This window comes from Lissotriton vulgaris, chromosome 7 (assembly GCF_964263255.1).
Source record: "Lissotriton vulgaris chromosome 7, aLisVul1.2, whole genome shotgun sequence".
Lineage (NCBI taxonomy): Eukaryota > Metazoa > Chordata > Amphibia > Caudata > Salamandridae > Lissotriton > Lissotriton vulgaris.
In genome coordinates this window covers 1,531,245,981-1,531,263,107 of record NC_141695.1, presented here as the reverse complement: position 1 = coordinate 1,531,263,107, position 17,127 = coordinate 1,531,245,981, and positions in this window count along the sequence as shown.

The window sequence follows — 17,127 nt, the reverse complement described above, 5'->3', positions numbered from 1 at the left end:
TAGTAATTTAACTCTCAGTTGATGAGATGTACATTGATAAAATCATGTTTTCAACTGGCATAGTTAAACTGGTCGCTAGTGTACCCTTACGGGTAATCTTCAGAACGAGGAAGTCTATCGAGCTCCGATTATGACATCATTTTTAATGTGATTGGGAGAGAAAATGCAGAATCTAAATAGTATCTTCCCCTTAACATACATTGGGTAAAGGTAGTAGTAAGGGAAAGCATCACTGTGTCCCAAAATTGGCAGCGTCAGTTTCATTAGGAGCTTGTGTTTTCTTTCACTGATTATGTTTACTGCCCCCAAAGGGCTGTCTTTTGATATTTCCACATGCACTCTAGATCAATAACATATGTCTGTGGAATAGGCCTTGCATCACAGGTGGTTGAGGTCACCAAATACTGACAGAATTTAAAAATCATTGTAATTGCCTCTGGTAGTCATTTACGTATTATTGTTTTTATGTAGCACCTATATTGCCTCTTGACATTAGTATTCAAGGCACTTGCGAGTCAGTATTTGGAATCACATTTGGTAGATATGTAGTTATTGTTGTTATATACCACTGGCACAAATTAAGCACAGCAGGCACTGTCACTCTCCGTTACCTCCCTCAGCTCTAACCCCACCGCTGCCCATCCCTGTCTCTGCTCTGTGCCCTCTCCTGCACTCACCCTGTGCTTCTGGTGCCCTCTGCCTGTCGCACTCTATGCCACAGCACCCTGCTCCCTTTCTCTACTCTCTGCCCCCAGCCCCCCCCCCCCGCTCTCACCTCATGTTTCCAATACCTTATGCCTGCTTATCTCTGCCACAGCACACTGCCTCTACTCTCTGTGCCCCCCTCTCACTTTTTAGTTATGTTTTATATTATTGTATGTGAAAGTTTTAACACTTTTATTCGAACTTTCACATTCAATAATATAAAACATAACTAAAAACGTATACAATCCCGAAAGCGAGACTTATTGGCTATGCCAATGCTTGTTATCCTATTTATAGTATTTTTATTGTACTTTGTTACTTGTCCTTTCCTTTGCATGTTATGATAATTGCCCAGGACTATGTTATTGATAGAAGAGTAGACAATGGAAGATCTAATGGTGGTCTGTATTAGAAGAAACATTGCATTGGGAGTTTATTTAGTTACATGTAAGTGAATATATTTATATTTGTCTTTGTAAATTGTATGTTGCTTTTATGATCCTAAAGATTGAAATAAAGCTTTTTCAACCAAAACACAACTTTTCCATGGAAACATTGAAAGGAAATCTCCCTTCATTTGATGAGCACACCTCACTTTGCACTTTCCCGTGTTTACCACACAAGGAAGAGTCGGAACATTGGTAAATAGGTATCCCTGGCTGATAAAAGCATATCGCAAGAGTCTACTATCACTGACCAACCAACTTTAACTGCTAGTACTACTGCAAAATGTTGCTCTATGTACTTTTAACTGCTATACAATTGTGTTTTATATCTATCTTTTAACTATGTGCTTTACATTGTATTTTATTTCTCCATTATGCTGGCTGTATTGCACTGGTTTTAACTAACTATACATATAATACCTTTACAGTACTTCGGGGTATTAAAATACCAGCTTTTCTGTTTGAAGACAATGTTCTGTTAGTATCTAAAACCCTAAACGTTTTTGAGACTATATTGCTAAGGTTTAAACTATTTGTTCCAACCATGGCCTGGTTGAAGTTCATCGCAATTCACACACATAGGAGACTCAGAGGGGTTTTTAACTCCGGAGGGGGCAAAGTTGGAAAGCGTGCTTGACTTTGACTAGCTAGGAATTTGTTCATCCAGCTTTAACTCATGGGCTACTCAGATCTCAAAAAGCATGGTTTACAGAACCACAGGGTGGCTATTATTCTGAGATTCACAAATAAGTCCTCTTTTCATCCTGCCCAATGGGCTACCTAGGGCTTACCTTTGGGGGTTAATTTGTGTGCAATAAAAGGGTTCTTTAAAGCTTTGCAAGGGATTTTAAATAGCAAACACAACAAGATAATGGACGAGTGCTGAAACTTTTCAACTACTCACCTGCAGTCAAGAGATCTGGATTGAATCCATCAATCTTTTGCTCAGCTTGACACCCCAGTTTGGACTCAACCGCCATATACAAATCAGTCTTGGCCCAGCTCCTCATGGGAACAGTCCAGCCCGAGCTGACAGATCAGGTATTCCCTGGACCAGAAACAAGCATCCTGGGACTGGTCTCGGGGTATTACCCCTCTTCACAACTAAAAGTAAAATATTCCCTTTTGTGTTATTCACTACTACGAAGATTGGATTGTATTCACACTACAGTGAACCAAAGAAAAAATGTATACATTTCAAATATAGCAAAACATAAGCTAAACTTGTATTCTTGTTATTTTATTATGTGCATCTTTATCAAAATTTAAGCAGTATTGTATCCATTAAAACACTTTTAATTACATGTGATTATACACATTCAATAATAAAAACAGCCACAAGTATTTAAAGAACAATACTTTTTACAGTGATTCTTTCAACAGTTGTTGACATTATTCGAATAAATTTTATATGCTTCTCAATACATTTCATATTATTAAAAACATAATTTTTATTAAAAACAGATAAACTGTGTCCTTTTGTCGACGCGTTTCGGTGTGTCTTGTAGCTTTAACACCTTCTTCAGGACCCACAACATAAAATCACCTATTGTTCTTTATATCAAACGAATAAATCTAAAAATAAATGATACATACAATTAGATGCAGGCAGACTGTGCACTCAAAACTAAATTCTCTTGGGTTCAATGTATATCTTCATCCTAATTATATAGCGTGAGGCTACAAAGAACCTATATGCTCAATGCTAACGTTCCTATAGATTAATCTATATCTAGATCATGGTTGTATAGTATAAGATTGCAATGGACCTATCACTAAAACCCTCTGTAGCACATAGATTAAAAATTATCAAAAAAGGTACAGTTCAGCGCTACTTTCTATTATTCTAAACCGGGCTCTAACTAGTATTATGACCCCAATAGTATCCCTAGCTTACCCTCAATTGAGATTCACTGTGGAGACCGTGGTGGAATAGTGGTACTAATTTTGTTAATCCCGCTGTGTACCTCCGTCAGAGCATGGAATCCAGGGAGATTTTCAGTTTTAATAATGCCATTTAAAATAAATCTCAAATGCATATGGTGTAAGTTAACATCATAAATTGTTATACTATACTTACATAGATTGTATGACTTCGTGTTCTTATACTTTTAAAAGAATGATGGGGGATACAGCCTTTCTTTACCCTATTTGATAGATAAATATATTCAATTTGGATGGATGTGACGTATTTGCATTTCTACCTTTTCGTTATGTAAATTTGTTGTATTGGTTCACTTACCCCTAATAAAGGTTCAATGTTTTCTATGTAGCCTCAAACATATGCAAAATCGCAACTATTTATAGTTGGGGAGCCAGTTCGGTATCCCGACTTTGAAGATACAGCTGCCTTTTTTCAATTGTTACCCTATCTAAAAATGATGATGAAAGGTGGAATAGTCTATGGAAGCTTAAGAAGAAAATTATCTGTACAAAGCTACACTCAGATTTTATAATTGAGATCTGCAAAAAAGGAATTATCCCTAAACGGCTACAAATTAAAAATGAGCCTGGCCTTTTTGTTAAAAATGAAATATTTAAGTAGAATTTGACACTAATAGCCAATTGCTGTAGTCGCGATTGGATGCTGCTGATAATTGAGACCGCACAAGAAAAAATTATATTTGAAAGAGAAGAAATAGAAACCCTTCAGAAACAACTCGGGGAAAGTGCAGCACCAGAAGAGGCTAAACTAAAATTGGAGGAAATACAGGAAGATATAACTGGATACAGGGAATATTTAATGAATAAAAAGTCCAACAAGTTGAGGAAAGATATTGCTAAATTTAATACTGAGTTGGTGTACCCTTATTTACAAAAAGATGATTATGACCAACCAATCCAAACAGGCTATACACCCAGGAATAATTAGTACAACAGGAATAAGTACTTTAAGAAAAATGTTACGTTTTCTGATACTTCTTACAAAAGCTCAGATTCTGAGGGAGAAAGAAGTACCGAAACAAGAACCAGGAATGATCCCAGAGATTACATTGCAGGTAGCAGCAGGGATTATCCTGTTTTTTTAGGTCAACAACAGAGGAGACACCCCCAAACGTTCAAAGCGAGAGGGAGGGGTCGTTCAGGAAATCATCAGAAAGAGACAGGATTAAGGAGACCCTATATGAGAACACGCAGCCAAAAAGATTGGGACTATACAGTGATTCTCTAAAAGCTCCTGTTATAAATCTTTCAGGGAAAGTACTTACTAAAGATGAAACCTCTATTCTTGAAAAGGGATTAGGATTTGCATCTAGTGCTCAAGTGTGTAAATATTCAATTGAGAAAGACACACGTGATCTTTTTAGGAAAGTTTGAATAAAAACATGTTTTGAGGGAAGAGATCCATTGCCATATAACAATAAATCAGGCCTTAAACCTTTATCAACTTGGACCCCGGCAAGTTATTTGGTAGGACAGGAAGTCAATAAATTCGAGAAAATAGTCACAAGAGGTTTGGAAAATATGTTAGAACAAAATAGTTGGGTTCAAAAAAACGTATCAAGAAATCAACGTGATGCTCTTAAGAGTCTCCAGGAATACGAATCTCTTATAGTCAAACCTGGGGATAAGTGTGGAAGCTTAGTGGTCCTTGACACATTAGATTACAATAGGAGAATGCAAGCTTTGCTTGATATTCCATCCCACTACAGAAAATCTAACTTGGATGAATAGAATAAACTAAAAAATAGAGTTCATAACCTTCTCTGTCTGGCAAAGGGAGATGGCATAATCTGTGAGGATGAGTTCAGATTTACGTACAAAGACAATCTGCTGGTACCAGCCCTTTATGGGCTACCTAAGGTACATAAAAACCTTGCCGAACCCCCATGCGATCCATTGTGTCCGGAAATGATTCAGTCACAGAGCCATTAAGTAAATATGTTGATCGGCCATTAGACCCCTAATTAAGGAACTACCCTCATACATAAAGGATACTACAGACATGATCTCAAAGGTGGAAGGACTTCAATTCAACAGAGAACAACAATGGTTAGTATGTTTGGACATTGAGTCCTTATATACTAACATACCACAACAAGATACAGTTGAAATGAGCAGGGATATACTTAGCCATGAAGATGAAGACTTACCCCCATTGGATGAATTTATTGTGGAATGTTTTGAAATCATTCTTATGTCAGATCAAAGGTACCAACATGGGAGTCACGTGTGCTCCAAGTCTGGCATGCCTTTATGTCAGAAAATTTGAGGAGCGACACATTTTACAATGAAATCAGTCCTTACTTTGAAAATATCAAACAGTGGTCTAGATTTATAGACAAATTGTTTTTCATTTGGGAGGGAGACAAAATTGATCTAATATTTTTTTTGGAATGGCTCAATTGTGGGAATGTCAATCTTAAATTTACAGCTACTAAATGTCAGGATTCTGTCGACTTTCTAGATATTACAATAAAAGTCAAAGAGGATATACTGTCCGTTGAACTATATACCAAACCATCAGACAGGAATACCTATTGCACCATACTAGTTATCCTCCCAAATGCCAGAAGGATGGTATTTCTTTTAGTAATTTTTTATGTATTAGGAGTAATTGTAGCGACAGAAAAGATTTTGAATTTCATGCACTAACTTTAAAACAGAAGCTACTACAACGAGGATACCCCAAAAGGTTGATAAAAGATGCCTACAAGAGAGCAAAATATTATAATGGAGAAAGTCTTTTTGAATATAATGAAAAGTCCAACAATGTATAACAGGGAATAGTTATGGCTACAAATTTGAATGGGATGAGCAACAAATTGAGAAAACCTGATTAATAAGAATTGGTTAATTTGAAATAGACCAGTGACTGTGCCTTTGCACAAGCCAACGTTTTCATATAGAAGAAAGAAAACGATTTGCAACCATTTAGTGAAAACGTTTAGGGAACCTAAGATGAGTATTCAAACCAATATTCAGGATGGTACCAAATTAAAAGGAAATTTCCCATGTAGTACCTGTACACACTGTAAGACGATAATCAAAGAGCAGAGAGTCGAGCTTGATGGCATTTCACACTGAATGAACGAAATGGTCAATTGTAGAATGAAAAATGTTGTGTATTTAATTGTTTGCTGCTGCCAGAAAGGATATATAGGGGAAACAAGCAGAGAAATGCGACTGCGATTGACTGAACATAGTTCAGCGCTGAAAAATAATAAGAAAAATGCATCTCTAGCTGACCATTAGTCTGAGAAAAATCACAAGGAGGAAGACCTTAAGTGGTTGATCCTGGAAAAAATGAAAGTATCAGCACGGGGTGGAGATATCGATAAAAAAAGGAAACCAAGAGAACAGTTCTTCATGTTCAAATTTAAGACCTACTATCAGGGCCTAAACAAAAGAGAGGAGTGGGAAAGACTCATTAGGTGATTATATTACATATTGCTGTATAGGTATGAGTACCCACAGAGAGATTAACATGTGATTGCCGTCATACTTATTTCACATAATTTTTCATTAAATAAATTGGACAAGGAAAGAGATACACAGCCAGAAGATCTGTGTTTATATATAACAATAACAAAATAAACCTAGTTTTTAATAAGCTCCACAATACTAAGGTACTGGAAAATGAATGTGCTATACAGTAGTAAGAGTGTAAAACACACTAGTGGTAGCATAGTAGAAATCATAGGGATTAGGTCTGGGTTCCCAACATTTTGTTGGAAAAAAGTCTATATATAATCGTAGGAAATGATTGGACAAGTCTGTTCAGATTGAGGTGTAATCCCAGATAGGTCCATGGCATAATAGATGCACAACTATAAACATAAATTAAACGTCAAACAGCTGATAATATGATGCAGTACTTGATGTAAATTAGACCATTTCAAGTATGTAAAACACAGAATGATCTAAGGTTTAGCAATAGTAGTATAGGACAGTGCTATTGGGCGATATTATGTTATGTTATGTTATATAATTTGTTAAGCGCAAACAGCTGCCCCGGCAACGGAGCGTCCCGGCGCTGACCTAACCAATACCAGAGGGGAGGGGGGGAACCAATAAAGGACTAAATGACAGAGAAAAGATGGGTCTTAAGTGCTTTATTGGTGTCAATAAAGTGTATTCAGTGATCATTTGAGTATAAACTCATTTAAACTACCAAAATGGCTGCACGTAGTGTCAACATGCACGCTGACGCATGAGCAGAGTACTTAAACACGAATGACACAGCAGGCTGTTTTTGCACGATAAACCAGAATCCCGGTAGCAGAGACGCTACGGGTCGAATAAGGTAAGGAGACTTAATAACTTCCCAGTAGATAACGGGCGGTTGGGTGTACGAGTGAACTAAGTTTATTAATTACGTGCACTATAGATGGCTTGAAAGTTAAAATAAATGCTTTACATGCGGAAATCGACACGCGTATAGACCTTAGGGTCGCTGTTATGTATATTTAATCGGTTTTATTAAAAGGCTAATCGTAACCAATCATTTTAAGTCAGTCCTGTTAGATAGTTAATCACTAATGTGGACACATGAGGAGGGTTCATTGTGATTCTTAACCGCAATACAGCTTCCAAGCGCGGTCTTTATAAAGATGCAATTGGCTCGTAACAGAGATAACTTTGCCGTAACTAACGATTTACTGGGATTTTGCCAACTAAGGAAAATATTGAGTGTCGGCAGATCTAATTAATTAGGGGAACTCATAGAACTAACTGGAATATAATTAATAAGTGCATTTTGGAAAATGTAATATGTGAAAAATAAGCTGGTTGAGCCTAAATCCGTTTAGCCCCAGAATGCAAACTTTAATTGAAACATACCATAAATCGAATGTTGAGGGTGTCTGAATTCCTTAAAACAAATATATAGTATGGTTGGATAAGGAGTGCAATCGTTAAATAAATGATTTATGGAAGCCATGATTTAGTAAGGTAAGTAGGGAATGATCAATAAACTAAAACTACCTTGTTGGTTGCTTTTTGATTTCAATCTTAGGACTTTACATCTGACCAAATTGAAAAAGGCAGCTGTATCTTCAAAGTTGGGAAACTGAACTGGCTTCCAACTATAAATAGTTGTGATTTTGCATATGTTTGAGGCTATATAGAAAACATTGAACCTTTATTAAGGGTAAGTGAACTAATACTAAATTTTACATAACGAAAAGGTAGAAATGCAAATATATCACATCCATCCAAATTGTATATATGTATCTATCAAATAGGGTGTATCCCCCATTATTATTTTAAAAGTATAAGAACACGGAGTCATACAATCTATGTAAGTATAGTATAACATTTTATGATGTTAACTTACACCATATGCACTGGTGACTCATTTTAAAGGGCATTATTAAAACTGAAAATCTCCCTAGATTCCATGCTCTGATGGAGGTACACAGCGGAATTAGCAAAAATAGTACCACTGTTCCACCACTTACTATGCAGTGAATCTCTAATGAGGGTAAGCTATGGATACTATTGGGGTCATAATACTAGTTAGAGCCCGCTTTAGAATAATAGAACGTAGAGGTGAAATATACCTTTTTGATAAGTTTTAATCTATGTGCTACAGAGGGTTTTAGTAATTGGTCCATTGCAACCTTATGCTATACAACCATGATCCAGATATAGATTGATCTATAGGAACTTTAGCTTTGAGCATATACGTTCTTTTTAGCCTCACGATATATAATTATGGTGAATATATACATTGAACCAAAGAAAATTTAGTTTTGAGCATACGTTCTGCCTGCATCTAATTGTATATATCATTTATTTTTAGATTTATTGGTTTGATATAAAGAACAATATGTGATTTTATGTTGTGGGTCCTGAAGAAGGTGTTTAAACTACAAGAAAAACGTTGACAAAAGGATACAGTTTATCTGTTTTTAATAAAAATTATGTTTTTAATATTATGAAATGTATTGAGAAGCATATAAAATGTATTCGAATAATGTCAACAACTGTTGAAAGAATCACTGTAAAAAATATTGTTCTCTAAATACTCGTGGCTGTTTTTATAAATGAATGTGTAGAATGACATGTAATTAAAAGTGTTTTTAATGGATACAATACTGCTTAAAGTTTGATAAAGATGCAAATAATAAAATAACAAGAATAGCTTACATGTTGCTATATTTGAAATGTATGTATTTTTTCTTTGGTTCACTGTAGTGTGAATACAATCCAATCTTAGTAGTAGTGAATAACACAAAAGGGAATCTTTTACTTTTAGTTGCGTTACAATACTCGGTCCCTTTTGGTTTAGCCTGGGCAACTCTCTCTTTTTGGACAATTACCCCATATCAGCCAGGCTAGCTTGAATCCAGTGGCACAGCGAGCAAGGGACCCTCATCTGAGCATAACATTTGCCACTTAGAGCGAACATAGCAAACACTACAAGATAATGGATGGAGTGTTGACATTTTTCAGCCACTCACCTCCAGTGAAAAGATCTGGGTTGAATACATTGTTCTTTTGCTCACCATGCCACCACAGTTTGTACCCAGCCATATGCAAATCAGTCTTTGTTATGCGTCTTGGTGAGGCCCTTGTAAAAGGTTTGGATCTCCTCACTAGCATTAACACGCGCAGTGTGGTTGGAGGAGTTTTGTGCCAACAGGACGGGCTTAGGACGTAACATTGTCCGGCCCGTGGTGTTCTCAACATTTTTCTTTAAACAACACCACAGGAAGATTTTACCTAGGCGTTCTGGGAGCCACTTTGTGTGACACCTTCACAATTTCTCAACAGTTTGGACTACATTTGTGGTGGTACTTCAGTGCACTCCAAGCATCTGAATCTATAATTTTCTCTACGGATTGTGCTTGGAACTACCTTTGCCTCATATACATGTGCCTCATTTACATTGGTCAATTACTAGAGGTACACCACAATTATTCAATTTGTGTTATTAACCGACCCTGTGTGACACTTTCTTACTTAAATCGCCATTTTGGATTTACTTTGGTGGAATTTCAGTGCACCCCACACATCTGAATACAGCGGTTAGCCTATGGGTCGTGCTTGGGATTCATATTTTTTTTATTTCAAATGATTTTATTAGAAATTGTTTTTACATACATAGCACAGAGAACGAGAAGGCAATACTGGACTTGTTGTAGAGTCATACTTCGCCGTTAGTATATATTAGCTGTGATGGGACGCTTATATGTTGAGTATGCATAATTGGCATATGCCATTTGCAGCATTTAAAGTTCTTGTGCCCTGCCTTCGTGAGCAGGAGAAGAAAAGTGTGAAATGAGAGAAAAGTAGGAGAGAAGGGAAGAGGAGAGGACGGACGAGGTGATTGGTATTTTAGTTAGCGGCCAACCTTCCAGAGCTTGCGATGAGCGACAGCTGGGTGAGGGGGTGTCAGGGCGCGAGGGCTGTTTAAGGAGGTTTGTGCGAGCCCAGGTAGTTGTCCAGGGTGTGGCACATCTCGCCCCTTGAGCGGCCCTGGGGTGAGTGTTTATGTGTTATGTTATCCGCTCCCCTTAGTGCTTGGGATTATTAATACGATTTCTTAACTATTCATTGATAGATCTACACCATAAACATTTACTTTGTGATAGTATATCATCACTCATCGCATTAGATTTTGTGGATCTTTTTTTCAGCTATACCAGCAATTACGATAGTCTTAACTGTTCCTTAGCCTTAAAAAGTCTCAGTACCTATTTGTACAGACGAAAGACGTGTTGGCTGCTTTGCTTGCTGGGAACTAATTCTGAAAAGAAAATCAATAAATGAAACACTTTCTACAACAAGAATCTTGTTGAATGCCCTTCATGTCCTACATATTAGTAACGAGAAGTTATAGAGTTACATGAACTCACTAATGGGTTTATTGAATATTAAATGCTCGCAATTATGATTGACTTATGTGATCAATTTCAATACCTATCTGAAGTGCTGCATTAGCTTTTCTCTTTGGCCATGTATGTGCATGTTTTACATGCTATCTGTGCCCTTTGGTAGTGGGTGACTCAAGCTAGCCAAGCACCCTGCTGTACTTACAACAAGTTCACTCAATATTCACGCTAGTAACGGTTGTATATTCATACACTATATTTCATTGATGTGCGGTTTTCCCTTGTAGGAAATGCTACTACCTATTTTGTAAAAATATGCAAATCAGTCTTTGTTATGTGTCTTAGTGAGTCCCATGTAAAAACGCTGCCTTCTTTTACTATGAACACTTTTCTTGCATTGCCTTCCCTTTTAAACACAATAACCTTTTACACAAATTTGTGTACGTGACAATATTGGATTTGTTTCTCTGAAATTGCTTCACTTACAGATACTGCTTCACTTAACATTACTACAACTCCTTAGACACCACTTACAAGACCTCAGCACATATTGTGCAAATGTCGTTCTATTTTTCATCCAGGAGGCAACACAGCTATCTATAACAATGCTGCCTTGCACAGGACTCGCCAGGATGCTTTTCATTATAAGTAAACAAGCATTTTGGGTTTAGTTAGAGGAGTGCTTTCTGACATAGGCGAGGTCCCAACATGCTGAAGCTTCAGCCCTGCAGCTTGCTGATATCTCTGCAAGGTTGTCCAGCTCATGACCAAGTTGGGGGCTTACATTCTTTCCCTTCAGGTAACCAGGGTGGATCATCAAGTACAGGGTTTCTTGGCAGAACACATACACACACGCCCTAGACTCTTAGGTTAGGGATTGCATAGTAGAAGTAGCACCAGATTTCTAGATTATTTTAGATGCCTGCATATATGCACTGTATTAGCATGATGGTTGAACTTTTTATCCTGTTCACTGTCTTGATACTTCTAATAACTTTCATTCACTTCTGTCTATTGATCATTGCAGCACATACATTTTATGCAAGAATCACATTGATTCAATAAATATAAAAAATGGCCCACTATACATTCTTTGTATAGTTGTCTCTGAATAAGAGAGCATGTGTGACTGAGAAAAACGGTTCTAGATCTGATATCACAATTCCTGGGGGAATTAGGGTTGTCATGTTCAGTGGTTGCCAAAGCCATATGCTTCTCACCTAGGTTTTGGGGTACTTATGGTAGCCCCGTGAGCTAGCTGGCCTATAGGACAACATATCCTGACGGGGAGCATCAGTATGGCACCATCCCAACGGTTATGCCGTCCGTCCATAAACACGCAGTTCATACAGTAGAGTGGAAACTACACGACATGACGCGCAACGTTGGTCAGGTTCTAATTTTTATGGATCACCTGAGTAGTTCAATCATGTCTTCTCACAGCCCCACTACTTACCTCCAAACAGGAGATGTCCATGGTGGTAGGAAACATCCTACTCAGCTCAGTCAGTCAGTCAAAGTTCTTTATTGCGATAACTTAATATCATACAAAGACAATGGCATAAAAACACAGACAACAAATAGCATGAGTAAAAACGTTAAAAACAGTTAAAACATTTAAAAAGAACATTTCAGATAAAAATCAATGTACCATGTTACAAATTGTTACAACTTTGTGGTTACGTAGTAATAAAGTGCATTAATACTAAAGTGCATAATAAAGTGCAATATTCCAAGGGATGATCCCCGCATGAATATTCTACTAAGGTAACTACAAGCCCTGACACACTGTGATCTAATATCCGTTAACCTGAGGTTGCCAACAGCCAGACTAATTAATAAACAAATCTGTACTCTTAAGTCTGGTATTCCTGCTTCTTATTGCTCTTACCAGGAAATTCGCCACAAAAAACATGATCCTGGGGGTTTGCAACATTTGTAGGTAAATAAGGGCAGGTCGGACCAGAATAAATCCCGCTTCCTTAAGTATAGGAACGAGAAACAACCTCCGGGCATCATTATAATAGCTACAGAACATTATAAAGTGCATTGTGCTCTGTTCTGAAAAAAGATCACAAGGACAGGGCGGGGCCTTTTCAGGGGTACTCCACTCGGAATAAAAACCCAAGTTAAAACGAATCAGGTTAAGTCTAAAACGGGTTAAAATGAACCTATGATAAGGATTAGTCACCACATTGAGATAGTTGTCAGGACCACTAGGTATAGCCAACAGGAGGCTGGCCCTAACACAGGGTTTCTTTAGCTCGACTTCCTCCCTCTCCAGGGAAAGAAGCTCCTTCATAGCAGCCTTAGTGAGGACAACGTCATTGGATGTTATGGAGTCAGTGGCTGTGTATAATTCAGGCCTCCCCAGCCTACAAAAACTGTCCTTGATGTACTTTAACCATCCAATCCTGTGTACATTGTCTAGGGTCAGACAGTCCCTTATTATGGAGTGGTTAAGGGGAATTTCAGGATTGAGCCACAACTTGAGCCATGCGATTAATGGGGCTATTCTAACCAAATCGCTAATGAAGCCTTCTCCTAACTCCTGGTGGACAGTATAAGATGGGGTTGACTGCGGGACGCCCAAAACTGATCTAAAGAATCTGTTTTCCGCGGTCTGAATGGGATCAACTCTTTTATACCCCCAAAGGGAGCTCCCGTATGAAGCTACAGAGATACATTTAGCTTTGTATATTTTGCTAATAGCTTCAAAAGGCCTGCCCCCCAGTCTTTTTGAAAAGCCATGAAGGGCAGCGGAAGTTCTGGCCAGTGTAGCTACTCTACTTTTTACATGAGGGCCCCAGCTACCTTTCTCGTCAAAGGTGATCCCCAGGTAAGGGAAAGAAGTAACCCGAACAAGTTTTTCCCTTCCACAGAAAAAAGTTTTATGGAGGGATTTCCTTGAGGCCCGCCCCATAAGCATGACCTGGGATTTTTTTGCATTAATTTTCAGGTCTAAAGAACCCATGAAGGATTCGAAAGCATCCAACAGCCGTTGTAGCCCCACTCCTGTTCGAGCCAGTAGCACCGCGTCATCCGCGTACAGGAGAACTGGTATACCCTGTTCCCCTGCACGTGGAATGTCGCTTGTAACCTTACTTAGGGCGGGCTCTAAGGCATTCACATACAACGTGAACAATAAAGGTGCCAAGATGCATCCCTGACGGACTCCCCTTTCAGAAGCAAACACTTCAGTACATCTTCCATCAGTGGAGACTCTAACTTTAGCAGACAGGCCAGAATGGAGGTCGGACAGTAAGTTGACTATTGATCTGTCCAGACCCATCTCGACCAGTTTACCCCAGAGCTTGGATCTATTGACCATATCGAATGCGGAGGAGAGGTCCATGAACCCTAGGTACATGGACCCATCCTTAGCTCTGGTGTATTTTTCAATCAGTAGGTGAAGATTGAGGCACTGGTCCAGGGTGCTTCTCTTGGGTCTAAACCCATATTGCACGTTGCTCAAGATGTTATTCTCAGTGGCCCATTCATTCAGTTTCGCTAATAGCACTCTCCCTAGAATCTTAACAGAGGAGTCTATCAATGAAATGAGCCTATAGCATGCAGGGTCCTGCCTATTGCCTTTTTTAAAAACCGGGATAATAGTTGAGGTTTTCCAAGACTCAGGAATATTATCACGATTTAAGGCGTTAAAAACCCTGCAAAGCAGTCTTGACCAGAAGTTGGGGAAGCATTTAAAGGCATCAGCCGGAACACCATCCGGTCCCGGTGCCTTTTTTATCAAAGTGCGATTAATGGCGACTAAAATTTCCTCAACTTCAAAGTGCAAGTGGTTACCCAATATAGTAGTTGACTCTTCATAAGCACTGTTCTCGGCTAAAAACTGGCCTGAGTATATGTCTCTAAAGTGTTGGATCCAGTCCTGATCTGGGATATTTGTTTCCAGGGGGGAGTTATCCTCGCCTGTAAGAAGGGGTTGATTAACAATTCTCCAGAACTCCCCACTATTTTTTATTATGGCTGGGTCTGTAAGTTGCGCCCAAGCTTCATCTTTAAGCTCTTTCTTTCTGGCTGCAATGGCTTTTTTGTATAAGGCCCTGCTAGTCCTAATAAGGTCGCGATCCTTTGGGTCGGATTTAAGAGCATTAAGCAGCACAGTGGGTAATTCCTATGAATTGGCTGTAGGCTGTTCAAGCTTGAACCTTTAAAGGATTTACTTCTTAGTGTGTATATTGTCTGTATAAATCATTTCCTATCTTGTCTGGAGAAGAAAATATCTGGCTATTAAATATTGCAGAGAATTGCAGACACGTGGTTACTCTGAAACTAGTACACCATGGTCTTTCTGCCAGATGTGGAAATATTGCCTTCATGATTTAGTCACATGAAGCATTTAGGACAGAAGTGTTCTGCTGTGGGCTTACATTCCCAGCTGCAGACAATATTATTACACAATTATTTTGCACCTGCACTGAGGATGAAGTATAGGATGTCTACACTCCTTATGAGGCAATAGAAGTTCTTCTCACCTATCAAGAATACATAAATTGGTTTAAAGGCACCCTCCCACACACATCTATACACAAACAATATCCAAGGGTCTAGGACTGCAGCTCTGAATGCTATACTAACCTATACAATCTGAATGTGTGCGCTAACTTTCTTAGTGAAAACTAGTACATTTGGAAATGATTTTCACATAGATGAATTCCCATCACTCACCCTATGTGTTATTTGTACATCTCTAAATTTGTGGGTACCCATACGAGCATATGATTTAGGTGGTATTTTTCTAAATATCTTCTTTCTTATACACTGTCTTATATTTGGAAGGCACAAATGCAGCAAAATCCAATTGGTAATAGCTGATATTCTACTATTCTATGCTCCTACAGGTCTTCTGATAAAAATGGTACCTAACATGAGTGATAAGCCCAGTGCCTGTAACAGGTAATGGCCCAAACGCAACATGAATATATCACATTTTTCCACTCAAAATGGACCAGTTTTTTGCAAAATGGGCCGCTGGGGATTTTGGGCCCTTGCTCAGCCGGCACCTGGGAAACATAGCAAAGCTGTGCATTTTTTAAAAGTAGGCACATAGGCAATCCAGGATGGGGTGACTTGCATGGCTCTCATCATGTTGTTTTACACAGGGTCCCTTGCAAACGTGAAACTTTGACCAAAAAAACCCACATTTTCCTCATATTTCAGTAATGGAAAGTTCCGGTATCCGTGTGGAGCCATGCACTTCCTTTCACTGATCATTCCCCTAAGTTATTTGATGAAAATGGTAGATCACATGTGTGGGTAGGTCTAGTGCCCGCAACAGGAAATGGCCCAAAATGTATCATGGACAGATCACTGTTTCACTCAAACCAAACCTGTGTTTTGCAAAGTAAGTAGCTGTGGATTTTGAGCCTAGTGGGTGCTATAGGAATTGATCAAACCATGGTCAAAGGGAGCCCTTGCATGGGGACTCCCTTTGACCTTGGTTTAATCTGTTCCTGTTGTGTGCACTTGGCCCAACCACACAAGTGGGGAAGAGTTGTTATTGGCGCAAGAGGGGCAAAGTTGGGTGGTAGGATTTTTTTTGTATTCCTGTGGATTAAAGATGTTTCCATCCCAGAAATATAAGGACAATGTGTGATATTAGGCAAAGTTAGAGGTTTGCAGGGCATTGTGGGTAAGACAATCTAGTGGTATGCATGTAAGACATACCATAGGTTGTCTACTTCTCAAAAATGTCTGTGCTTAGTAATTTTTCATGAGTGGCAACCAAGCACAGCCCCAAATCCCACAGCTACCCCTATTGCTGATCTCTCCACATAGCACTTTAAGATCTCTTGGCCCACCCACACAAGTGAGGTTCCAATTTTATCTGGAGACTTTAGGGAATTTTATGTGGTACAGAATTTGAGGCTCCCCACAGAGTCCAGATTTTTCCTAACAAAAATGTGAGGATTTTTTTCTTTTTAGTCCAAATTGGAAGTTTACAGGGCATTGGGAGTAAGAAAATGGTGTGGGTTGCATGCGAAACACATTATCATAGGCTCCCCCCGATGTCTACTTTTCAAAACTGTCTTGGTCCAGTAGTTTTCTCCAGGTGGCGGCCTGTACAAGCCCAAAAATGTTATTCACCATGGCAAGTCGAACAATATTGGCATTTAGCCCCACTTTCCTGGCCTATATGTAAAAACAACAACCAAAAGAATCAAATGTCC